Genomic DNA, 26,706 nt, shown 5'->3' on the forward strand with positions numbered 1-26,706 from the left:
AGCATGTCCTTATGGTCTTTGGACTTTATGAAAGATTCTATTTTGTCCAGACCGTACATGTAAGTGGGATTCACATCATCAGAAGAAACAACACTTTCGCAGTTATATGCTTCAGCATCGATTTCATCCTCCTTAAACTCAAGGAAGGGCAAAATCATGCGATGAATTTTCTGTCCTATTTCACAATTCAGATGCAGTTGAGTGATGTTAGCATAAAGACGTTTAGCAATCAAACAAAAAACATTTCTCTGTTTTAAAAGTTTTAAATTGTCTCTTTGTAAATAAATGTTTTCATCCTTAGATTTTATCAGCTCCGACTCTTTTTGCTCTATCCACATCCTTCGCTCCTCACTCTTGGATGACACCCTGCTTATTTGGTCAGTTAGGTTAGAATTGGTGACCCGTGTTTGAGTTAAACAACTATCCAGATTTGAGATTCTTGAATTTAAGCTATTTAATTCTTTTTCATATGATTTCTGTGGGACTTTGAATGAAATAAAAAGAGATTGTACCTTCTTGATCAATTCGTCAAGCTCATTGATCTGCACACTGAGAGGTTTTGCTGTGAAGCATAAGTCCTCTCGCTCCTTGGTGTCCTCTTTTCCACCATCAGTATTGTATCCCCTCATGTGAGATACATCAGTCACCATCAAACACTTCCTGCTGCTTTCGTCACCTCTTGCAACATATGCCTTTCCCTGTGAAGGCTTTCTCACCTCATCATCCTCTGAGTCGGTTGACCATACCTGCACGCCACCGAACTCATCATCCTCTGCCGAACCCTGTACAATAAGATCATTCATAGAAGGGTTAGTAGTAGCTTTCTTCCTCTTGATCTCTTCCAGCTTTTTCATCAAGACAGCCTCTTCGTCTTTCTCCTCATCCTTCTCCGCCATTTTCTTCAGAACACAATCTTTGGCATAATGGTTCTTTCCTCCACGGTAGTAGCAGTTTACACCAGAATCTCCATCAACCTTCGCCTCTTTCTTTGGTTCCTCAGTCTTCGGCTCCTCCCTAACCTTTTCAGAACTATAGCTTCCCTGCCAATTTCGGTTCTTATTGGTAGGGAACCTTTTCTTGATAAACCTTTTTGGATTAGACACCATCATTGCATAATCTTCAGAAGTAAGATCATAGTCTTCTAGGTTCAGATCTTCATCTTCTACCACATTTTTGCTTTTGGATAGGAGGGCCAAGGACCCCAAACTTGAGACCACATTCTTCTCTTGCATGACAATCTTTTCTTGAGATTTCAAAATTCCCACCAGCTTTTCCAGCGAATAAGACTTGAACTGCTCATGAGCTTTGACTGTAGACACAACAGCTCTCCATTCAGATCTTAGGCCATTCAAAAAGGTGACCTTATGTTCAATCAGCTTCCTTTCTATATCATGTTTGATCATCTTGCTAAGAAGATGATTGAAGCGATCGAACGTCTGAGTGACAGTTTCATCAGAATTCTGCTTAAATTCACCAAACTCAGACAAAAGCAACGTCTGAATGGAATGCTCCAAATCTTCATCTGTGGAATATAGCTCTCGCAACCTGTCCCATATTTCTTTGGCGGTACTGCAGGAACTCACCAACCTAAATGTATCAGATTGAAGAGCAAATCGGATCAGTCTCAATGCTTTGATATTGCACTGAAACTTCTCCTTTTCGTCTTGAGCAACGTCTTTTACATCTTTTAACAGATCATTATATTCTTTCTGAGTTTTAATGATCTTCGATGTTCCTGAGTGAGCAAATGTTCCAGACACAATTGCTTCCCAAATAAGATACCCATTATCTTCAGATCCGATGACATAGTCTTCAAAATGATGTGCCCAAACTTCGTAATCCTGGGTGTAAAGAATAGGAATCTTTGTCGTTGATCCAATGTTGTTTGAGATGTTGATAGGATTAGATTGAGACTCGTCCATTCTTGATCGTTTAACATGTTTGAAAGATCAGACTTGTAATATGTAATATTAGGGCAAAACAAATAAATGCTGAGTTACGTCAATTATGGAATGACGGCTCAATAAATATCAGTTAATGCGGAATAACCCTAATCGCTTCTTTCACAGAAGACATGTGTATGAATTACACAACCTCCTGCTCTGATACCAATTGATGAGTTATAAAAACTCTTTGATCGATTAGATATTTGTAACAGGCAAATAAAGAACGTAAAAAACAGTGAGATAAAACACAAGTATGGATCTGAATGAGTCGAATGATTAGATTAACTCAATCCTCAGCAGAGCTCGATTAAGAACTTCCACTGTAGAGGATTCTAGGGTTACAAAACAAGAACGATGAATATGCTTGAAAATACTTATCTAATCGTTACGTTCTAGGATGGATGCAAGCATCTATTTATAAAAAACCCTACATAAAACTCACGGATGGACAGGCCCATACCGGAGACAAAACTTGGACTAGCTAATGAGCCCAATAGGCGCAACACTAAGCTGGACGTAACAGAAGGTTTGGGAGAAGCCTCATGTGGCAGAAGTAAAATGTTTCAAACCAAGAGCTTCAAATCCTATGACGTTTGAGGTGTTCGCGTTCACTACACCTAAGTCTCAAGTGGAAGAAGAAAGTGATGAAGAAGAAGTTGATTTGGATGAAAAAGTGGAGATAAAGGAAGAAGAAATGGGTGAGCAATTAGAGAAGTCATTTATTACAAAGATGGAGTTATATAAAGAAGATCATAAGGAAGATGAAAAGAAGAGCACGAATATGAAAGGGGAAAACAAGGGAACGAAACCCAAGCATGAAGAAAGCATCGGTCAAAAGAAAATAGAAAACTCAAAGAAGGTGTACATTCGACAAGTTCAAACATACAAACGCAGGTGGAAAGAGAAAAAGGAGAAAATGGATATCCCACTCCCAACCGCAACAACGTAGAGTGGGAAGGAGTCCAGCTCACGAATCCTAAAAGAGAAGCTCTTCTCGGAGGGAACATGGTTTTTAAGAGTTTGCATTTTCTTTTCCTTTTGATATATTTTTTTTTATTTTTTAGTTTTTATTTTAGTCTAACCGAATGATCATGTGTTTCTGTAGTCTCTTGATTTTATTTTGTAGTATCAAAAGAAAGTGAAACAGTGAAGGAGCTTAATTGATGAAAAAACCATGAGATTTTTGAAGATTACAATTGAAGACCATATTTTTGAATAAGTGTGGGGTTCCCACTTGGTGAAGAGAATAGTTTTGAAGAATTTTACAGAAAGAAAAAGGTCGGGAATGGTCCTAAGCCATTAAGAAGAAAATATCCATTATTTTGGCTCTTGATGACACTATGAGAGGACACCAAAATGTGGCATCACTAGAACACGCCGTGACATTTGTTATTTTCCCGACTGAATTTCATCAGACAGTTTACCACGACGTGACATCATTAGACCACGTCATGGTATTCTTATTTTTCGCTACCATGACGAATTCTTTCTCGACACCACAGCATGAAATCACTAGGCCACATTGTGGCTGAGGTTGTTCACACTTTTTGAAGATGTTTCTTTGGTTTATTTTGATTCGGAACATTTACATTCACGAGAGAAGAGTCTGGAAATTCTATTTCCAGCCATTATTACGCAATGTCCAAGCTATTCCACACAAGTTTCAGAATAATTTGTCACTACTATCCCAGGGGAGTCTGTTCCACTTTCTCATCTTTAATTTTATGTTTTTTCTTATTTTTTAATATGCAATGGGGACATTTGTAACACTCCAAAAGTCATAAAAAATTTAAAATTTTAAAATCAACCATTAACCATCATTGTTTACAAAAAGAGTCATTGTTTCAAAAGTAAAGTCATATCAGAGTGTCCCAAAAATCCATATTATGAAAGTAGAAAGATGTGTACGATCATGCATTGGCTTTCCCATGATCCTCAGAAGTACCTGAAACAATAAACTAAAACTGTAAGTCAAAGCTTAGTGAGTTCCCCCAAAGTACCATCACATTACATAACAAACAAAGCATGCTCATTATCAATTTGGTGTTTAACTTGTGCTTGATCATTGCATAGTAATCCATGAATTGGTATGTCTAGATATTTGATCATAATAGCTAGTTAATAAATTGGTAATCAATATATTCCATCCACTAGAAATCAACCACAATAGAAGGTGAAATCGAAACTGAACAGAAGTACTCTTTAATCTTGAAGTAAATTCGTGTTTATTTGCTTGCTTAGCTGGTAATTTGTTATTTTAATTTAAGTTCTTCTAATCTTGCAAAATCAGTAAAAAAAAAATTCCGAATTTAAGTTTGTTTTCTAATTTAATTAGAAGTAGTTAAATTAATTAATTAAATTTTGTTCTCTGTGTTCGACACCCGACTTATCAAAGCTATTTTATAATCCGACTACGTACACTGCCCATAGGTGCATAAATTTAAAACAAGTAGGTACTATTGTGCACATCACAACTCTATGAGGATCGTTTTTTAGAAAAGAGGAAGGGGGAAACTCTATTGATCACTTCTATGAAGAAACCCTATATTGAACGCTTTACTAGTTCCAGATCCCATCATCCAACCTCAGCCTCTTGTCGCAAATCCTTCTGATAAAAAATGAAGTATAAATGTAAACACACACACACACACAGAAAGATGGGCCCCTCTTTTTTTTTTAATTATTAAAATAAATAAATAAGTATTGGAATTAAAAAAATGAAATAAAAATAGAAAATATATACCCCAAGGGTATTACAATCATTTTAATATTCGTAGGACCAAAACGCAACGAAACTAACTCAAAATGATCACCAATCCAAAAAAAAGTTGGGGTTTGGACATAAACCTAAACAAAAAAGTTTAGCTGAGAAAGGAATGGAGCAAAGAATATGAGATCCTATTGAGGTGTACTTGAAAATCTTCCATCACATTCGACGTAAGTTTTGGAAGTTTTTATGATGTGCAAAGAAAGAGATGGGGTTATTTTGCTTCGATATGAGATATAAAAGTTTTGGAAGTTTTTATTATGTGCAAAGGAAATGGGGCTATTTTGCTTCGATGTGAGATATAAGTGAAATATCAATAAAAATATTGCTCTCTATTATGACTTATACACCAAAGTCATTCCTAAAATTCCATCGTGATTCTCGGTGACGTCAAAGGTGGTTTACCTTAAACAAAGATCATCCTTCTATTATCAGCCTTGCAATTTCCAATCCCAAAAAATGTTGAAGTTTGCCCAAGTCCTTCAACTTAAATGTGTTACTTAAGCTTTCTTTAATGGCATTATTTCAGACATAGAAGCTCCAGTTAAGACTATGTCATCAACATAGACTAATAAAGCTACATAATGTTTTCCAACTCCTTTATAAAAAAGAGAGTAATCTGCTTTTGATTGGGTAAAGCCTTGAGAAATTAAGAAAGAAGAGAACTCCGAGTACCATTGTCGAGAAGCTTGTCTTAAGCCATACAGAGATTTCTGTAATTTACAAACTAAAGTAGTATTGGCTGAACGATTGTCTAAAGCACTGTAGCCTTGAGATAATTACATATAAACCTCTTCATCTAAATTGCCATTTAAGAAGGCATTATTCACATCTAATTGGATAAGAGGCCATGAATTTTGAGCAGCTAAAGTTAACAAGATTTTGACAGTAACCATTTTTGCCACAGGAGAAATTGTGTCCAAAAAATCAATACCCTCTTGTTGATTGAACCCTCTGGCAACCAAACGGGCCTTATACCTTTCAATAGTGCCATCTGACTTCCTTTTGATTTTATAAACCCACTTTGAGCCTAGTGGTTTTCAATCAAAAGGTAAGGGGACGACAGTCCAGGTGTGATTGGCTTCTAATGCTTGTAACTCTTCATGCATAGCTTTGACCCATTGAGGAGATTGAGAAGCTTCTTTGTAATTCTTGGGCTTAATTTCGGAAGAAATAGCAAGAGTATAAGCCCTGTATTGTGGTGATAAACTGGAATAAGACACAACATCCGATAAAGGGTATTTTGGTCGATTTTCTACAATGATGTTATTTAGAAGATGACAATGATGATCTTGTAAGTAAGACGGTGGTCTACGTGTTCGAATTGGTCTTGTAGGCTGTTGTGATGTCTCAGAAGATTGTGATGATGGAGTAGGTGAAGATGATTGAGGATGTGGGGGCAAGGAAGAAACATGAGAATGACTAGAAGAATCCTGGTCTGTTTGAAAATATTCATCTATATTATATGAATTAGGAATAACTATGGAATCAAAAGGATTATGAGAAATATCCCTTGATGAATGTGTAAAAGGAAAGATATCCTCCTGAAATGTAACATCTCTGGAAACAAAAATTTCTTTTGTTTCAATATCCATCAACTTATAAGCTTTCATGCCCATAGGATAACCCATAAAGAGACAACATCTTGCCCTTGGTGTGAATTTATTCCTGGAATTAGGTAGAGTTGAAGCAAAAGCCAAACAAGCAAAAGATCTAAACCTTGAAAAATCAGGAGGGCAATTGTGTAATTTCTCATATGGAGTAATGAATTTGAGAAGTTTAGAAGGTGTTATATTAATGAGAAAAGTGGCACAAGAAACACATTCAGACCAAAAGAAATAGGAATTTTAGATTGAAAGAAAAGGGCTCTAGCAACATTAAGAAGATGTTGGTGTTTTCTTTCAACTATTGAGTTTTGTTGAGGCCTCTCAACACATGAAAATTGATGAATAACCCCTTCCTTGATGAAGAATTTTGTGAATGCTAATTCTTTAACATTATCAGATCTAAACACTTGGATTTTGCTATTAAACTGTGTTGACACCATTGCAAAAAAAAATTAGAATAATTCCTTGAACTTCAGATTTATGCTTAAGAAAGTATGTCCACGTGAATCTTATACAATCATCCGCAATTGTAGCAAAATATTTGAAACCTTTATTGTAACGCCCGTAGATCCGGGCTAGTCAATTTAGAGATGTTAAGCGTTGAAAATGAGTTTTTGATAGAAGATTATTTAGAATGAATAATCTTAACTAAGTTGTAGTATATGTTACAAGGATTCCGTACATATAAAGAGCGCCGAAATTCGAGTTATAATGAAGAAGTTATGACATGTAGAAGTTTCGCGACAGAACCGGCACGACACAGCACGACGTAAATAGTGAATTTACGTTAGAGCAATATTTGGCCTTAGTGATCTAAATGAAAGTCGGAGAATATGTTAAACCGAGAGCGTGCATAAAAAGAACGTCTAAATCTGACTTCGTATGAGGAAGTTATGATTTTTCAAAGTTTCAGCATTAGTAGTATGCAACCCGAAATCCGAATATTAAATCGAGCGCTTTTTAGCCGACACAACCTAAACAAGAATCGAAGATCTCGTTAATAGTAGCGTAACGACAAAAAGACATACGAAAACGGAGTTCAGATGAAGGAGTTATGAATTTTGAACGGAGTTTTCCTGTCCCGGCCTACTAAAAATAATATATTAATAATATATTAAAAATAAAGTCAAAATTGGCCGACGAAGTCTAAATGAAAGTTGTAGATCTTGTTTTTTACCTACGCGTGGATATAAATAACATCGAAAACGGAGTTCGTAAGCGAAAGTTATGAATTTCTGAAGTTCGAGGCGCGAAACCCCAAAACTGTCAGAACTCACGAGGTGAACATATGTAGTTCACGAGGTGAGCCCAGTTCACGAGGTGAGCATTAATGACTCACAAGGTGAACAAATGATGGAAGTCTTCCGGGGCAAGTGGCCATGACGAGCGCAATGACGTATCGAGCTCACGAGGTGAGCCAGTTCACGAGGTGAATATTAGAAACTCATGAGGTGATCCCAAAAAATTCACCCTATAAATAGAAATCAAGGGTCTGCCGAGTTTGGTTGCTCACCTCTTACTCTCCCACTCCCTATACTCTCTCTAAGCCTTATTTTAACCCACCGAAGCCCTAATATCATCCCAAGACCCGAAGCGAGTCCCGAAGCCCGAAGATCCCGAGAAATGAAATTCCCGAGCCGAAGCTCTGCCTGCGAGAAGCTGGTTTTTGTGAAGATCTTCGAGATCTACCAAAGAATACTACTTTTACAAGTCGTAGTGTTGTCCGAGCATTGTCTAATAAAGTGAGTGTATAGTCCCTTTCATAAACACGATAATAATACAAGTATTGTTTGAATGTATTAAGTATATTGTTGTTTATATGTGTGAGTGTGTAGTTACTTTCTTCTAACACATAGATATGAAGTATTTGCTATGAAATACGTGTTATGTGTTTATACATTGTTTGTTTACTTGAGATGTATGTTGAATTAATGTTTTATACGAGTTTTTAAATAGTTTTAAACTGTATATGTAATTTATATCTACAAATATGTTGGGTAGAACATGGGTAGATGAAATAGTTGGTGTGTGATGAAATAATGTGATAAGAGATAGGTGAGGATATAACTGTAACACCCCGTTTATTTATTAAATAAATAATAAACTCTGAAGCCACGAGATGTAATCGTTATGAGTATTTTAATGCCAAATGCTATAAATTGGATTTTGGGGGTTAAAAGTTTAAGTTCCAGATTAGTTTTGTAAGTATTTATGAAGGCAGGGACTAAATGGTAATTTTTGGGACTTCATTTGAAGAGATTATGAGGATAAGTGGCTGTTTGGTAAATATGAGATTAAAGTGAAAAGATTTTATGGGTCAGGGGCTAAAGCGTAAGTTTTGGGCTTGATTTGAGAAGAATTCTAGAGGGCAGGGTTGAAAAGGTAATTTATGGATTTATTTTGAAAGAGAATATGAAGAGAGGGACTGATTGCGGAATTATGGAAATATGCTTATGGGCGTCGGGTATATAAGGAACAACCCTAACCCTAGCCTCTTATGTTGCAGCCACTATGGTGGGGATTCTCCAGCTGCCACCCTGCCTTGTAGCTCCGATCAGATGAGTTCGGCAACATGTCGTCTTTTTCCCCCCAACCGACGCCATTAGTCGCCGCCACCGTTCATGGATGCCCCTTCTGCCGCCATTGTTGAAACCGAAAACCACCAACCCTTTCGTTACCGGCAAAGACGAAGAGCCATACGTTGTTTTCGTGTTATTCGGGAGGAGCGGGAGAGCGGGGATCGTGGGAGTTGCAACTGTGCCGACGCCGTGTCAGCTGGAGACGGAGGAGCAGTTCGTCTCTGTCACTGCTGCTTCACTCCACCCTTTGTTCTCCCTCGGTTCGTTGAAGTGCCATCGTCCCTCCATGACTTCTTCTTCTTCTTACTCTGCCTGCCGTCATTGCTTTATCTCGTCACCATTAGCCACCATGCGTGGTGGCTGTGAGCTCGTGTGAGTGAGTGATGTCGCTTCAAGACTCGTGTGGCTGCTAGCTTGCTGCCACCGGAAACGAGCTCCTGAAGGCCACCTTTCGTTGTATGCTGCCGCCTACCGCCGTTAACCGCCGCTGCCTTCGCAAACTGCCGCCATCTAGCGCCTTCTCCGCCTCGTATGCCACCAGGTGGGTGGCTGTGCTACTGTTTCAGGAAAAAGAGTGTTTATTTTAGTGAAATGGGGTGGTTTGTTTGGCCGGAAATCGTAAGAGCCGCCACTGCCACCACCGTGAGGTGGTGGCTGCCGCCATGAACCACCATTGTGTGTGTATTTTAGTGTATGTGTGTGTGGATAAATTCGGTATTTCACATTGTAATTGTAACAAAAAAAGGGGAATAATGAAAAGAACTTGAAAACCACCAACTTAGGGTGGTGGCTGCCGCCACCGGCCGCCGTGTCCGGTGGCGGTGCGCTTTGCCTCTTGTGATTGATTCGGTTGGGGTGCTAGAAACCCTAATGGGATCAAAGGAGCTCTAATGGGCCCAATGAAGCTTAATGGACTCTAATGGACTCAATAAAACCCTAATGGGCTTAATAATATTTTAGTGGGTTTAATAGGCCCAATAAAGCCCTGATTGACATAAAAGGCCAACAAATTGATAAATGGGGTAATATTTGGATTGGAAAACCCTAATGCCAATGAAACCCTAACTTTAAGAATCAATCGGGTCACACACATGAGAATTATTTAGTAACTTGAGATATTAAATAAAAATCATTGACAAAGATTAATCTAAGCGACATTGGACTTAATGGATTAAGTCCTTAGAGGATTAAGTCCTTAATGAGTTAAGTAGGAAACTTAACCCTAATCATCATTTTATGTGAAACCCTAATTTCACTTGGGTTTATTATTGGGCCTTGATGATTGGGTTATTAAGTGGACTATCCAAGATCAAGCAAATGGTCTAGAGTGATTTAATGGGCTTAGGGTAAGGCCCATGTAAGGGGCTTGGGCCCAATTTGGAAAATTGGGCCATAGTTTGGGCCTTAATGATTATATGATGTTGGGCCTTAGAATGAGACCATGTTTAGGCCTAGGCCTAATTTGGAAAATTGGGTCATGTGTTGGGCTTTGATTCCTAATTGACTTTGGGCCTATGGATTGGACCTTGGGCTTGAATAAGCCAAGCTAGGGGTAATGTAGTAATTATCCTAGTACGTATTATGGTTATGAGTTGGGACCCAATTATTAATTGGGTGTTGTTTTGGTGTGTTGACAGTTCGGGAACCTGTCATCCAACAGCTGGGGTTGAGCCTGTGAGACTTCAGCAGTGTGGGGTTGAGTCTACGGGACTTCAGCAGTGCGAGGTGAGTTACCTTCCAGTAGCAGTGGGTCTACGGTCACAATGTCGGCCCACCAGTAGGTATCGTATGCTAGATGTTTGTCTTTGTGATATTCATCTGTGTTGTTACTACCTGATATGTTATATGCTAGCGTGATATGGTATGTGATAGTGATAGAGTCCGGTTGTTAGGACCGAAGGGTAGGTTAGGCGCCCCAGATATGCCTAGCAGCATGTTATGACATGTTTAGCTACTAGCATGATATGTTAAGTAAGATAGAGGTAGTAGGAGGGGGAAGAGTCCCCGAGATTAGGTTGTTAGGACCGAAGGGTAGGTGTGACACCCCAGATATGTCTGACAATAGATTATGCTATGATATATGTGATAGTAGTAGTAGGGGGTGAAATAGTCCCCGAGGTTCGGTTGTTAGGACCGAAGGGTAGTCAGTACCCCAGAATGGCTCAACATGGGTAGGTCAGCGACCCAGAATGGTTTGACATGGGTAGGACGGCACCCCAGAATGGCCGTACGGGTAGGTCGGCACACTAGAACGGCCGTACCGGGTAGGTCGGACACCCCAGAATTGCCCGGCAGTATATATGTTATGTGCTTGTATGGTATGTGGTATGATGGGGGAACTCACTAAGCTTCGTGCTTATGGTTTTCAGTTTTGGTTTCAGGTACTTCGTGTTTAAAGGAAAAGAGCCGGTTTCATCGCAGCGCATCACACTATGGTTTTCCGCACATGAGATATTTGGGATTACACTCTGATATTGTTTTATGATAACATCTTTGATTATTTCTACTTTGGTTTTGACATGACATGATATTACAGATGTTTTATTACACAGTTGGTTTTATAATGACGTATTTAAAAATCAAATTTTTGGCCTGTATTTTTGGGATATTTCAAGTTGGTATCAGAGTCTTGGTTTGAGGGATTCAGACATAATCTTAGGTGTGTCTGAACTCAAACTAAGGGCTTGGTATGAAATTTTTCAAAAGTAAAACCATTTTATAAAAAGGAGTTTGAAAAGAATCTGAAAAGAGAAAAGAACTTTGAGAAGAACAAAGTGTGTGATGCATGCAATCAGCCGAGCTCAAGTAAGGGCTTGGTATGAAATTTTTCAAAAGTAAAACCATTTTATAAAAAGGAGTTTGAAAAGAATCTGAAAAGAGAAAAGAACTTTGAGAAGAACAAAGTGTGTGATGCATGCAATCAGCCAAGCTCAAGTAAGTTTTCCCCACGATACCCATACATGTTATGTTATGGTATGATATGATATGATTATGAGAATTGCATGCTAGATTAGGGCTAAGGATCTAGGAGGATGCCTTATATGCCTACTGTATGTGCTCGTAGACTTGTATGCTAGTATTGATCGGTCAGTAATAGGATAGCCTGTTTAGGTTATGCCTGACATTTAGGAAAGCTTGTTTCAAGAGATTTGGGAAGATCATAAATATCTAAAACAGACATCTTTTGGGAGATATTCAAGATAGTTGATCTAAAGTCCTTAATATAACACCCAATATGAAATATTAAGGCTAGGACCCAACAAAATATTTTATAACTTAGAAGAGGGATGCCGTAATCCAAGCTATAAAATATTTGAAGGTAGGTGAATGACGATCCACCAATTTCCACCAAGATAAACGAAATGTGATGTTAGGTTTTAATTGGATTTGAAACTCCTAGATCTTTGAGATTCATTGAACTGTTCAATGGCATGTTTCAATCTCGAGTGTGCCCTTCAGGTTTTGTGACTGGGATGTCGAGGATCACAAAACAAGGTGTGAAGTAACCATGCAAATTACTTGATACCCTTAAGTGTTTACCCCTCAATCGATGTGCCGGTTAACCACACACGCTCCATCGATACTATGATAAACATTAAGTTACCCTTTGCCTACCCTGTTAAATACGAGTTAGTGTGCCGGTTAACCACACACGCTCCACTAACCGACTTAAACAAAGTGCAAAGTGTAATTTCATGGATTAGCACCTTATTCACATTTTCCTAAGTAACTAAGATTGGGTATTTATAAAAGGTTTAGTTACTTAGTATTTATCATTAATACTTTTAATGAAGGGAGAATTATAGTCCTTGTCCTACCCGTTCGGCTAACGACCCTCCACCAGTCAAGGAAGCGGTGGGTGAAAGTGGACACCCATTAAACTTCCATTTTATAGGCAGTAACCTTATACCCCCCTTATAGACCGGCTTCGTGAATGAGGCCTACTAACGGTAAGACTGACTTTACTCTTATACATATATATATATATATATATATATATATTATTAACTTATAATATTATAAAGTATAAGGGTTGAATTTTAACTTTTAAAATTATAAGGGCTAACTTGGAATTAAAGTATTCATAAGTGAACACTTTTCAAATTCCAAAATTTGAAGGCAAGTTTTGAAACTATTCAAAACTAATTAATTCCATAACTTATGTGTTTAAAGTAGTTTTAATCCAAAAACTCTTCAAGTTCCATAACTTGAGGACAAGTTATGGAAGACTTTAAACTAATAAAAGAATTAACTTTTTCTTTATTTTATAACTTATGGAATTAATTAAGGTTACATTTTTTTTTATTTATTATTTAATGAAGAGACTCTTGGTCCTCCATAACTTGAGGACAAGTTACGGAGTCATAAAACCATTTAATTAGAACTAGACTCTTCATTTTGTAACCTTTGCCAACTTTTATGAGTTTTATGAAACTTAAATGTGACTTTTCATATAACTTGAGGACAAGTTACAAAAACACATTTTAGAATCAACTCTTAGATTAATTTGGATTGAAAACAACTATTTCACTCAACTTTTCTATTAATCTAAGCAACTCATAAGAACAAGATAATTCAAATCAAACTTTTTCATGTAATTAGTCTAAACCTTAAACTAATACAAAACATGAATATATTGACAATTATTTTTGAAATTGGATTAGCATGAACATTACCACATCAAAAACAAGTTTATAAGTCCAAAAACATCTTAGGCTAATGTTCCTAGTCCAATTCTAGCAAAAAAAAGTCGACTTTATGTTGTCTGGGGGTCCAACTCATCGAGTGCACGAACCAACTCGGCGAGTTGGATGCATTTTGCCTTGGACTCGGCGAGTTTGTTGGGCAGACAACATCAAAACTCGATTTTTCAGCTACTTTTGCAAGTATAACAAGAAAACAAGCCTAGGCTCTGATACCACTATTGGGTTTTGAGCATTCTAAGACTCCTAAGTGTACATGCAACCCTAAATACCTTGGATCTATGTTTTCTCTATTATACATGCAAATATGAACTTGCAAGGTATTATCCTAATCTAGCATACAAAACAATGAATATAACAAGATAGAATACATACCTGTTTGATGTAGAATATCTTCATGAAGCTTGAGTGCCTAGTGCCCCAAGTATGACACCTCAAATGGTTCACACAACATCATATGCTTTTGGAATAACCTTGAGAGGAATGTAAAACACTTGAAATCGGCTAGCCCTTCTCTATCTTACATAGTGGCCGATTTTTCCAAGAGTATGATCTTTATATAGTGTTACAATTAGGGTAAACCCTACTTGTCATGACTTTCCATTTCCTTGGATCCATGGGTTCAAATACACCATGGAGCATCCATGGAGCATCTTATGGGTTTTAGCCCAACTTGATAATCCATGGAGCATTAGCCCACTATACAAGTATGGATGATTTACACAATCAACCCATATATTTAATTAGTCTTCTTTTGATCACTTAATTAATCCTAGATATACTTTTGTTCTACCGACGGTTAGGTATACTTGTATACTTTTGAAAATACTTATATTTTAAGGTATACTTTTAGTTCAGAGCACTTAGGCCCCTTAGTGTTTATAGTCTTATACCATGTAAGGTTTGGTATACTAGTTCACTATAAACAAGGGCTCTGATACCAATCTGTCACACCCCGAAACCAAAGGCGGAAACGTTCTGGGGCGGAGGACGTCATGAATATCGCAACCAATGTACATAGTAAGCATAGTAAACAGAAAACTTTACATTACATAGATTCATTTACATTGTCTGAAAACAAAGAGTTACATGAGTTATACATATATATATGATATGAACAAAAGTAAAGACGTGTCTTCTACATACTCCATCTTCGCCAAAAGGATCACTGGGTACCTGTCTAATGTGGACCTGAGAATACAAGCAGTTTGAAAATCAACATAAAGCTGGTGAGTTCATAAGCGGTTCATTTTTGAAAAAGAATGAGTTTCCTTTGGTTGTCTGAAAAGTTATTATCCAAGAAAATCCCATATTTTCTTATAAAAACAGTTTAGTTATCATTCGTTACACAATTCGATTACGAGTTGTTATGTTATCCCAGGAAAACCCTTATTTTCCTACGTGTGAGTTAGTTATTCGTTTATTCCACGGTTTGATTAGAAACATTTCGTTATCCCTGGAAAAACCCTTATTTTACTATGTGTGATTTAGTTATTCGTTTTGAATGCTATGTCCTAGTATCTATCATACTTGACATATTAGTTAGGTATTCTGATATCCTAGTTGTCCTACACTCGAATGTATCCAAAGGCATACTTTCGTATTCTTATTCGTATTCGTATTCGCATTCGTATTCACTCTATTTCTAACTGTACTTTCGTATTCGCTCTGTTTCTAACTGTACTTTCGTATTCGCTCTGTTTCTAACTATACTTTCGTATTCGCTTTGTTTCTACTGTACTTTCGTATTCGCTCTGTTTCTAACTATACTTTCGTATTCATTCAGTTTCTACTGTACTTTCGTATTCACTATGTTTCTAACTATACTTTCGTATTCGTATTCGTATTCGTATTCGTATTCGTATTTGTATTCGTATTCGTATTCGCATTCACATTCGCATTCGCATTCGTATTCGTATTCTATTAGTATCAATCCTAATTGATGTTTAGTATGAATTATTCGTAAATTATGAAATATAATATAGATTATAACACTTTATCAAGAAATCTATGATTAGTTTGAAAGCTAACTCTGCAATTCGAATTATTGGTTAACACGGTTTTCAATATTAAAAACATACAGAATATAAACATTTGAACTGAAATAATAAGTTTGAGTACAAGATTTCCTTGTACTTTTTCTTGTATTCCACCCCTGAAAACATTTGAAAAACACAGAAAAAGAGTAGGGGTATGAACTCACCGGACGGGAAACGTGTCGGTTTAGGTGCTAAACGTTAGTTCGGGGCTTGAACGCGTGCGAGGTTCCTATGTAATATGAAAAGATACACATTTGTATCTAGTTAGGCTTTGAACTACTAATTAGTTGAGGATATACACTTCTAGTTGCGAAAACACTTCATTTCAAGCGTTTGGAGTGACCCGGGTGACATCTATGGACGTATATGGCTTGGATGTGGAGTTTACTCTTCAAGAGTAAACTCATAAGAGAGTTTACGGCCCTAATGACCCACTCCCCATGAGTTTACGACCGTAAACTCATGGTGGGGGTGTTCTTGGGTGCCTAATGGTCTTACAACTCTTGTGGGGTAATGCTAGGCTTGGTTTTAAGGCATTGGAAGGCAAATTGGACATCCTAAGGACCATTTGAGGAGTTTACGGAAGTAAACTAGGAGTTTACGGTCTATGAAGATGTTCTTGGTGAGTTTACTACCTTAAACACATGATTTTACGGCAGTAAACTCATGTTTGTCCATGATTCATGTGATTTGGTGGTTGAAAGTTAAGCATGCTAAGTTCTAGACCCATTTCTAAGCCATACAAGGTGTTATGGGCACTTTAACACCTATTGGAGGAGTTTATGGTCTAAGAAGGGGTGTTTACGGTCCAAGAACGTTCTTGGGCCATAAAATCAAATGTGACTCTTTTGAGTATGTTTTGGTGCATCTCTTGAAGGATTATAAGGTTCTATACTCTTATGGAAGCTTTTTGGAGGTGTTTAGGGGCAAACTAACACCTTAAATGATGTTTATGGTCCATGAATGAGGGTTTACGGTCCAAGCATGTTCTTGGACCGTAAACTCAAGTTTACTCCCCAAAAGGTAAGATTTTGGTGTTCAAATCTAGTACATGCAAGTCCTTTAGCCTTATCTAAGCACTAGAAGAGATTTGGAAGGGTTTTGGGGCTCCAAAACCCCATTTATAGGTGTTCACGGTTTGGGGAGGTTCCTAGACCGTAAACACAAGTCTTTGGTTCTATTTCATGATTTAAACACGAATTTGAAGGCTAAAGATGTTATACTATGAGCTAGGATAATTATCTTACCGATTTGGAGCTTGATTTGGATTATTTTGGCTCAATTTCGAGTTTTAGAGAGAGAGAGTAGAGAGAGAAAGTTATGAGGTGGTGGTAAAAAGCTAAATTGAAGTTCACTCATCCTTTATATAAGGCTTGAGTTTGTGGCCCGGTGGAATTCTACCTGATACTGATGTTAAGCGAGGTTTTTGGTCGCACCCGATTTAATTGTTTATAACCCGACGGAATAAAACTAAAAAATTTCCAAATAATAATTTGGGGCATTTTCATGAGTTTCTAACGTGTTTGGATACCAATTAAATCATAATGGCAAACTCAAAATTAATGACTTAATTTAGAAACGAAACGGAAATAATTCAAAATGACGAATTTTTAATGACAGAACGGGTTATGATGACGGAACGAACTTCAGGTTGTCACACATTGGCTCCAATCACAAATTTTACTTCAATTTTACCGAAGAATGCCCCACCTGCTTTCACAGGGGTGCAAGGGGGAGAAAGAAAAGGAAGTAAAGAGGATGATGCGAAAACAGTTGGAAAGCTACTTTCGACTCAACTTAAAACAACCTTGCCTGTATTCACGAAACCAATTTCTTCAACAATAGTAACAACAAAGTCAATTACCAAGGGAATTATAATTGGTTCAACAGAAGGAGGAAGTTCGAGTGCGAAACCTCAAATGGTGGAAACTGGAAAAGGAAAAGGGGTGGCTTATGAAAAGTCGAAAGAAGAAAAGAAAGCAGAAGCTGAAATGGAAAGATTAAGACAAATTCAGAGCATTCTAAGGCAAAGAGCAAATGATCCACCGACTATGAACAAGGGTGATCCTGCAAAGTTATATTCATTCGAAACCATCGAATCCAAAGTCTTGGGGAGTCACATGTACGAATTTGAGAAAAATCCTAGAAAAATTTATGATGTTGCGAATTCAGACAGATGCCAACTTGATTTTCCAATAAACGAAATGTTGCTTATCACAGTGCAGTACAAGATCAGTGAAAAGTTTGAAAATGCTAATGAATACACCCACATGAAATTCAGATTTCATGCTGTACTTGCGAAGGATCAAGAGGAAGTTTGGTCTCTGATGAAGATAAGGAAAGTGTTAACTATTAAGAAGGATGAAATGTTCGAGAACATGCTTCAAAATTTTCGATATTTCGTTGTTCGAGCAGATAACAAGCATTATGATTTTACCATTGCTGACTTTCCCTTAATGAATCTTAATGATCTCATTCAAGTGGCTCTACTCCTGAAAAACATGGAAGAAAAAAAGCTCAAAGAACATGGAAGAAAACAAGCTCAAAGGATATGATACTGATGTGTTCAGACTTGGTTTCGCACATATCAAGATATTCATAGATAACTACTATGATTGCTTGGCGTTAACTGATGAAGAACTCACATCAGGCCTTGGAAGAAAAGTCACAGTTCCCTGGGAATCAACATTGACTCAATCAGAATTGATGAAGTTTGCAGACGGGGAGATATGCCTTAAACCTTTTGGCATGGTTTTTGTAGGCAAAGATACCAAGGGGAAGCCTAAAAGATTTTTGTTTAAAGTCTCAGAGATTGAAAGATACACCACTTCGCAATATACGAATTTCATTGTTCGTATGAATAATTGCATGAGGAATAATGAAGGAGACAAGAAGGAGCTTAAAAAGATCATCACTTGGTATTCAGAAATCCGAAGAACAATGCACTCAGCTGTTCAAATTCTTACAAAATGAATAGCTTCGACTGTTTACAAAGGGGGAGAATGTAGAGTCTAGAAATTGTAAAAGTCGAAGTGTTCGTATGAATAATTATTTTACTAAGTCTTCATTTGTGCGAAGCTTATGGTTAAGGACTTAGTATATTTTTTATACACTCATGTTTCCTATAAATAGGGACTGAGGATAGAAGTAGAGTAATGATTTTGAAAACGAGTGATTCATTAGTCATTCGCATGTTTTCTCTGCTTAAGTCTGTAATAAGTTTCTTCATCAATATAAGATCTGATTAATATTTACTCCTTATGTTCATACTTTTCATTCATACAATCATGATTGCTTTCTAAATCTCGATTACAATTCTCTTCACCAATAAAGCAGATTTGGTAACATAGAGATAGTGTCTGTCTAACCTTTTAATTGTATCTGTAGCACTGATAAACTTGTTATAATTTTCATACACTAACATTTGCAAGTCAGTGTCAAGATTCTTGATTTCAGCAGCCATTTCCACATGTCTCTGAAGGAGGCCCTCCAGATTTGACCTTTGTACCTGATACGTAAGGGAAAGAAGCATCAATAGGTGCTCAGAGCTGACAATGTAGCCATGGATTGATGTCCTTATCACTCTTCATTATTCAAACTGCCTTAGACTTGGATAAACTTTAATTCATTTATAAGAGGCCTGGTAAATGTTTGGAAGTACAAAATTAACCACTTGGGACATAAAAGATCACATTGGTGGTGCACGGTTTATATCCATCTTTTTAAAAGGTTATACATTTATAGCCCTTTCTTGCATGACTTACAGTCATAGGGATTAACTTTCTGCCTGTATATATCAAAATATATATGATACCTTACAGAAAATTAATAGGGTGGATTGAGAGTCTAATAAGACCACAAGAAACCATGTCACTTTCAAAACTCTAATCTTCAGCAAAATATGTTGAATATCATATTAATAGATGATTGTTGTAAAGTGTTATTGCTTTCTTTTTTATATAATGAAAGCCAGTCTTTGCCACCCGAAATACCTTGTTGATAAATTAAAAAGAAAAAAATCCCTTAAACAAAACTCTTGACCAAAATCTCAAAAGGGAAAAACATAGGCCAATAAGCACCAATGATGCTTAGGTCCCTAACATCCCATCTTTTCTCATGACTAAATTTATGACAACATTTGTATTATCTATGACGCAACAAAACCCTATTATAGTCTTCCAACTTGTTCGATCAGTTCCACTACATAAACGATCCCCATTTCTGACATGTCATTAGGTTAAAAGAAGTTCCCTGACTAAATTAGTCAAGTATTTGTTTAAAGACTCAAAATTCTTGTAACTCAAGATAGGGTCAGGAGAAAGACACAGCTCACCCTTACTCATCCCCGAAAAACAAAATCTAAGCCAGAAAATGAAACATTGTATAATGTAAATTGTAAAATAGTAACCAGTAGCAAAATAATTTAGACTTAAAAGTTTAATGATAGGCTTAATTAATAGGAGGCTTATCTTTAAAAATAACCCACAGGTTCAACCTTGACTGGTAAGGAAAGAGCCCTTGTACTAAAATAATAGAATATATAAGCCTATCTATCTAACTTATTTGATAAATGTAAATGAAGTATGCCAAAGATTCTCTACAGTACAATGCACTCATCTAAGCTGTCAACATGTGTAAGTGATTCTCCAATTGAACAATTTTACTCCTCCCAGTGGCTAAGGATAACAACATCCAAGTACTGGCAAAAACATGTTCGATTAATCAAGATTAAATGGAGAAATCCAAATTTCTAAATCTGGAATAAGGGTAACTCATTGTAAGTCTTGAATAGCATAGTGATATGTATATACATTTGATACCCGTAGAGAGAAACAATTTACCTCAATTAAATTGTAATAGAATATAACCCAGATTTTGATACAACATTAAGAGATAAAAGAGAGGGAGAAGTTTTTATTTAATCAAATATTTAAGATGAGATGAGAGGGTGTACAAGAAGGTTCATGTACTGATCGGCATCGAAGGAGGTGGTGTTGATAGTGTCGAGAGTGGCGAATCTTGATGTGGTGTTGGTGGGAGCAGAAGTCTGAGAAGCATCCTGTGAATAGAAGCAGATCTCGAGTTCTCTTTACCTTATCATCCTCTACTGCCATTTTTCTCTTTCTCTCTAGTCCCTCTTCACCTGTAATATTTATGTTTCTTCTCCTAAACAACACTTAATTAGATATCTTCTATGTAGTGTATAACTTCCTCCCTTATCTGAGAGTACCAACAATGTAAACAACACAAATACCAAGAATGTAAACCACCACAAATCACACAAAAACATGGCATAACTCATATCAACAACATTATTTGAGACATTCTACTAACAATTCACGCACAAATAGGCATTAGTCATATTAAGTGCTTCATGTTAACATCAAACAAGATTAACACCTAACTATATCAACCAGATGTAATTCGCAAAACCCTATAAACTGCTTTATTTCAAGAATCACATTAAACCAACTACCAACTGTAGACTTTATAACAACAAATCCGATTATACCAAACTGCCTTAAAATCGTCTGCTTCATCGATTCTAAAGAGATTCATGTGCTTTTATCGATTCCAATAAAATAAATAAATAACTCATCAGCTTATACCGAACCAGAAAAAGAAATCCGGATTGCAACCAATAAATTGGGAACCATATAGTAGAAATCAGACAAGAAATTGAGTTCTAGATTTAAAACTGAACAAGCAAATCATGTGCTTTATCTATTCTAGAAATCAACATTCAAGTATCGATCCTGGAGGTATAACCGGATAAAGTAAGCAGGACTAACCGGATCGGAGAAGGAGCAGTAGCCGGCGCCGGAGATCGGAGGTCTAGACGGAGATCGGAGAGGGTCACAGCTGATGAACATTGTGAAGGGGAGTGTGAAGAACGAATGTCTGGGGGTATTTGGGGCAGAATGGGGGTATATAGGTAATTTTAGTGAGGTGTTCAACTACAAGTGCCAAAAACTCATAGAACTTGAAACGAACAGAATAAACGGGTTTTGCTAAAATATTTCAATCCTTTTAAATAAAGAGAAATTGAGTAATCTAATCCGCCAACTCCAAAGGATTCCCTTCTTACTCGTCGAGTGCTTCCCCTAACTCGACGAGTTCCACCTGGGAGAGTCGCGGGGCCACCCCGACTCAACTCGCCGAGTCTCAAGAACAACTCGGCGAGTCCCAACTCGACTCAGACCACCTGTCGACCCTCTCTAACTCGTCCTGACTCACTGAGTCGACCCGTGACTCGACTGGAACACTCACTGGCCGATCCAAGGAAATCTTCAAGCTACTCGCCGAGTCTGCTCATCGGACTCGGTGAGTCCATGCCATGCAATTACTCAAACTCGCTTCTAAGGTCAGATCCGTTCCATCAATTCATAGATCTAGCCTTTCAAGACTGATTCACCACGTAAAGTCCCTATCTTGGTGTCCATAACACACCCCATGGCTTATAATAAACATTTTGGTCTAAAGCATAAGGGTTCCAACCCAAAACTTCCATTGATTCCCAAAAAGCTTGGGTAAAGGGACACTCTGGACCTTTAGGGGTCCAGATCTATAGTCTAAATCTCTTAGGGGTCCAAGGGAGCACAAGATCTAGCCACAAAAGGGTTCAATAAACCCTAAATCAATGAAAACACCAACATAGAAGAGAATAGCTCGAAATATTACCCCAATAGAGATGCTCTGGGCTCCAAATCCTCAGAAGATGGCTCCTCTTGCTTTCCCCTTGGCTGGTTTCCTCTTTCCTAGCAAAATGACACCTCCAAGATCAATAATAGCCTCCTTCTATGCTCCAAATGCTCACACTCGATTAGGGTTTCACTCAAGGGACTGGTGAGCACACATGACGGCCATAAGGCCCTTTAAATAGGTCCCAAACCCGAGAAATCAGGGTTTCATTAAACAGCGCAGACTCGCCGAGTCCATATCCTAGACTCGCCGAGTCCAACCGAATCCCGCGTCCAGAATCGCGACCCTACTGGGCGAGTCTGAGCTCCAACTCGCCGAGTCCCCTCACAAAACACAAAAATAATCAAATCAATAAAGATACCTGGAATTCCGGCTGTTACAATTCTCCCCCACTAGAACTAGACTTCGCCCTCGAAGTCTCGCTCTGAAAATAGCTCCGGATGCTGCTCCCGCATCTCGCGCTCCGGCTCCCAGGTCATCTCCGATCCCTTCCGGTGTTGCCACTGAACCAACACCAGAGGTACCTCCTTGTTCCTCAGAACCTTGATCTTCCGATCCCTGATGGCCACAGGCCTCTCAGCATAATTCAGACTCGCATCCACATGAATATCCTCTAATGGAACCACTGCCGACTCATCGGCTATACACTTCCTCAACTGCGACACGTGAAAAGTGTCGTGGATCTGCCCCAACTCGGCTGGCAACTCCAAACGATAGGCTACCCGGCCTACCCTTGCAATCACATGAAATGGCCCAATATATCGGGGCCCCAACTTGCCCCTCTTCCTGAATCGAATCACTCCTTTCCAAGGAGAAACTTTCAGGAGAACGAAGTCGCCGACCTGAAACTCAAGCTCGGACCGGCGTCTGTCTGCATAACTCTTCTGTCGGCTCTGGGCGGTCAATAACCTCTGCCTGACCTGCTGAATCTGCTCTGTCGTCTGAAGCACGATCTCTGTACTGCCCATCACTCTCTGCCCAACCTCTCCCCAGCAAATGGGGGTCCGACACCTTCTACCATACAACAGCTCAAAGGGTGGCATACCAATGCTCGAATGATGGCTGTTGTTGTAGGAAAACTCTGCCAAGGGTAAATACGCATCCCAACTACCCCCGAAATCTAACACACACGCTCGAAGCATGTCCTCCAGCGTCTGAATCGTCCGCTCGCTCTGGCCGTCTGTCTGGGGATGATACGCGGTACTAAAATGCAATTTAGTACCCAGCTCCTCATGGAATTTCTTCCAGAATCTGGAAGTGAAGCGCACATCAGGGTCTGAAACAATCGAGATCGGCACCCCATGCCGAGATACCACTTCTCTCACATATATCTCCGCCAACTTCTCCGCTGAAGAACTCTCACTGATGGCAAGGAAGTGAGCGCTCTTCGTCAACCTATCCACAATCACCCAAATTGCATCAACTCCTCTAGCAGTCCTCGGCAATTTGGTGATGAAATCCATAGTGATCTGTTCCCACTTCCATTCGGGAACCTCCAATGGCTGCAACTTGCCATGCGGTCTCTGGTGCTCGGCCTTAACCCTGCGGTAGGTCAAGCACCTCTCAACGAACCATGCGACGTCCCTCTTCATACAGGGCCACCAATACTCTTTCCTCAAATCCAAATACATCTTCGTAGCCCCCGGATGGATCGAAAACTTCGACCGATGAGCCTCTTCCATCAAAGTAATACGCGTACCACCCACGAACGGTACCCAAATCCGACCCTGAAACGTCATAAGCCCTCGTCCCTCCGTAACGAACTCTGAAACCAAACCAACGACCCGCTCTCTCTTCTGCATCTCCGGTCGCACAGCCTCAGCCTGTGCCCCACGGATAGCATCCAATACTGGAGCTATCACGGTCAATCTCAAACATACATCTCGCAGTGGAGTGCTCTCCGCCCTGCGGCTCAATGCATCGGCTACCACATTAGCCTTGCCTGGGTGGTACAGGATCTCACAATCATAATCCTTGACCACATCCAACCACCTCCTCGGACGCATATTTAGGTTGGGCTGATCCATCAAATACTTCAAGCTCTTATGGTCCGTGTATATCGTACATTGAACCCCATACAAGTAGTGACGCCAAATCTTGAGAGCGAACACTACAGCCCCCAACTCTAAATCATGCGTGGGATATCTCGATTCATGAGGCTTCAGCTGCCTCGACGCATAAGCTATCACATGACCCCTCTGCATCAACACTGCACCCAGCCCCAAAATCGATGCATCGCAATATACTACGAAATCCTCCATCCCTTCCGGGAGAGCTAATACTGGGGCTTCGCACAACCTTTGGCGAAGTGTCTCAAAGGAGGTCTGCTGCTCGGGACCCCATGAGAATGCAACACCCTTCCGGGTCAATCTGGTGAGCGGCACTGCGATCTTGGAGAAATCCTTGATAAATCTCCGATAATACCCTGCCAACCCAAGGAAACTCCTGATCTCCGATGGTGACTTCGGCACCTCCCAGCTCATCACCGCCTCGACTTTGGCCGGATCGACCAGAATCCCTTCCTGGTTAACGAGATGTCCTAGGAATTGGACCTCCCGCAACTAGAAATCACATTTGGAGAACTTTGCATAAAGCTTCTCCGATCTCAATACCTCAAGGATCTCCCTCAAATGCTCCTCATGCTGCTCTCTAGATCTCGAATACACCAGAATATCATCGATAAATACAATCACTGACCGATCCAACATCGGCCTGCATACCCTGTTCATGAGATCCATGAACACAGCTGGGGCATTGGTGAGCCCGAAAGGTATCACCACAAACTCATAATGCCCATATCGCGTCCTAAACGCTGTCTTCTGGACGTCCTCATCCCGCACTCTCACCTGATGGTACCCCGACCTCAGATCGATCTTGGAAAACCAAGATGCTTCCTGCAACTGATCGAATAAATCGTCGATCCTCGGTAACGGGTAACGGTTCTTGACCGTCAACTTGTTCAACTCCCGGTAATCAATGCACATCCGGTGTGAACCATCCTTCTTCTTGACGAACAGAATAGGTGCTCCCCACGGCGAGCTGCTCGGCCGAATGAATCCCTTCCCCAGCAACTCTTGAAGCTGCGAGGACAACTCTTGCATCTCTGGAGGTGCAAGACGATAAGGCACCTTAGCGATAGGCGCGGCCCCCGGAACCAGATCAATACCAAACTCCACTTGCCTCACAGGAGGTACTCCCGGCAGCTCCTCGGGAAAAACATCTGGAAACTCACGCACCACTGGAACTTCCTCGACTGATCTCGGTCTCTCGGAAGCCTCCCGTGTATCCATCACATACGCCACAAAACCCTTACAGCCCTGCTGTAAACACTGCCTCGCCCTAGCGGCCGAACAAAAGGCTGATCCTGAACGGGTACCCTCGTCGTACACCGAAAGAACTCCCCCACTAGGGTCTCGTATAGTCACCAGCTGACGCTCACAGTCGATGACAGCGCCGAACCGGCTCAACCAGTCCATGCCCACAATGACACAGACATCACCCATCGCAATAGGAATCAGATCAATCGGAAACTCGACCCCGAAAATCTCTAACACACATCCCCGGAGAACCTCCGTGGCACAAATCACCCTCTCGTCAGCTATAGAAACTCTCAAAGGCCGACTCAACGACTCACGACCAACGCTGATATGCTGACTAAAAGCCAAAGATACAAAGGACCGACTCGCACCCGAGTCAAATAACACTAAAGCAGGCACAGAGTTCACAAGGAAAGTACCTACGCATATCATAACATAAGCATAACATCTCAACATCAAAATAAATACATGAAATAAAGCATACCTGCCACAACATCGGGCGCAGCGCGGACCTCCTCCGCAGTCAGCTGAAAGGCTCTCCCACGAGCCCTCGGGGCCTCGACCTTCACCGGTCGAGTCTCAGAAACCCTGGCAGCAGGTGCAGATCCCTGAAGAAGCTGAGGGCACTCGGCCTTCCGATGGCCGTTCTGGTTGCAATGAAAGCAAACCGTAAACCCCTTGGGGCAATCCCTAGCGATGTGCCCCTCCTTGCCACACTTGTAGTAAGCACCAGATCGGCATGCCTCCTCATGACCCTTGCCGCACTTTCCGCAAGTGCGGCCCTTCGGACCTCCCGTCCTCGAATCGGCGGACTTAGTCCGCTTGGCTGCCGGCTGAGACTGACCCGGCTGCCGGTCCACCCGCTGAGACTCGGCCTCCTCCCTGGCCTGGGTCTCCAACTCGATCTCGCGCTTCCTGGCATTCGCCTGAAGCTCAGCAAATGTGTGATAGGTGGAGTTTGACACAAACTCCCGGATATCCCTCCTCAAAACACCCAAGTACCGGCTCATCCGAGCCTGCTCTGTGGACACCAGCTCGAGGCAGAA

At 39.8% G+C, this 26,706-nt stretch overlaps 1 long non-coding RNA gene across 1 annotated transcript; it reads right to left on the minus strand.

Annotated features, from left to right (window-relative positions):
* Positions 1 to 20,466: 20,466 nt before the first annotated feature.
* Positions 20,467 to 21,606, minus strand: LOC122195320 (uncharacterized). Its single transcript, XR_006185611.2, has 2 exons — positions 21,434 to 21,606; positions 20,467 to 20,807 (listed from the first exon to the last, which is right to left on the minus strand). It is a non-coding gene; the product is annotated as an uncharacterized LOC122195320 (long non-coding RNA).
* Positions 21,607 to 26,706: the final 5,100 nt, after the last annotated feature.

Source organism: Lactuca sativa, chromosome 8, assembly GCF_002870075.4.
Source record: "Lactuca sativa cultivar Salinas chromosome 8, Lsat_Salinas_v11, whole genome shotgun sequence".
NCBI classification, from domain to species: Eukaryota; Viridiplantae; Streptophyta; class Magnoliopsida; order Asterales; family Asteraceae; genus Lactuca; species Lactuca sativa.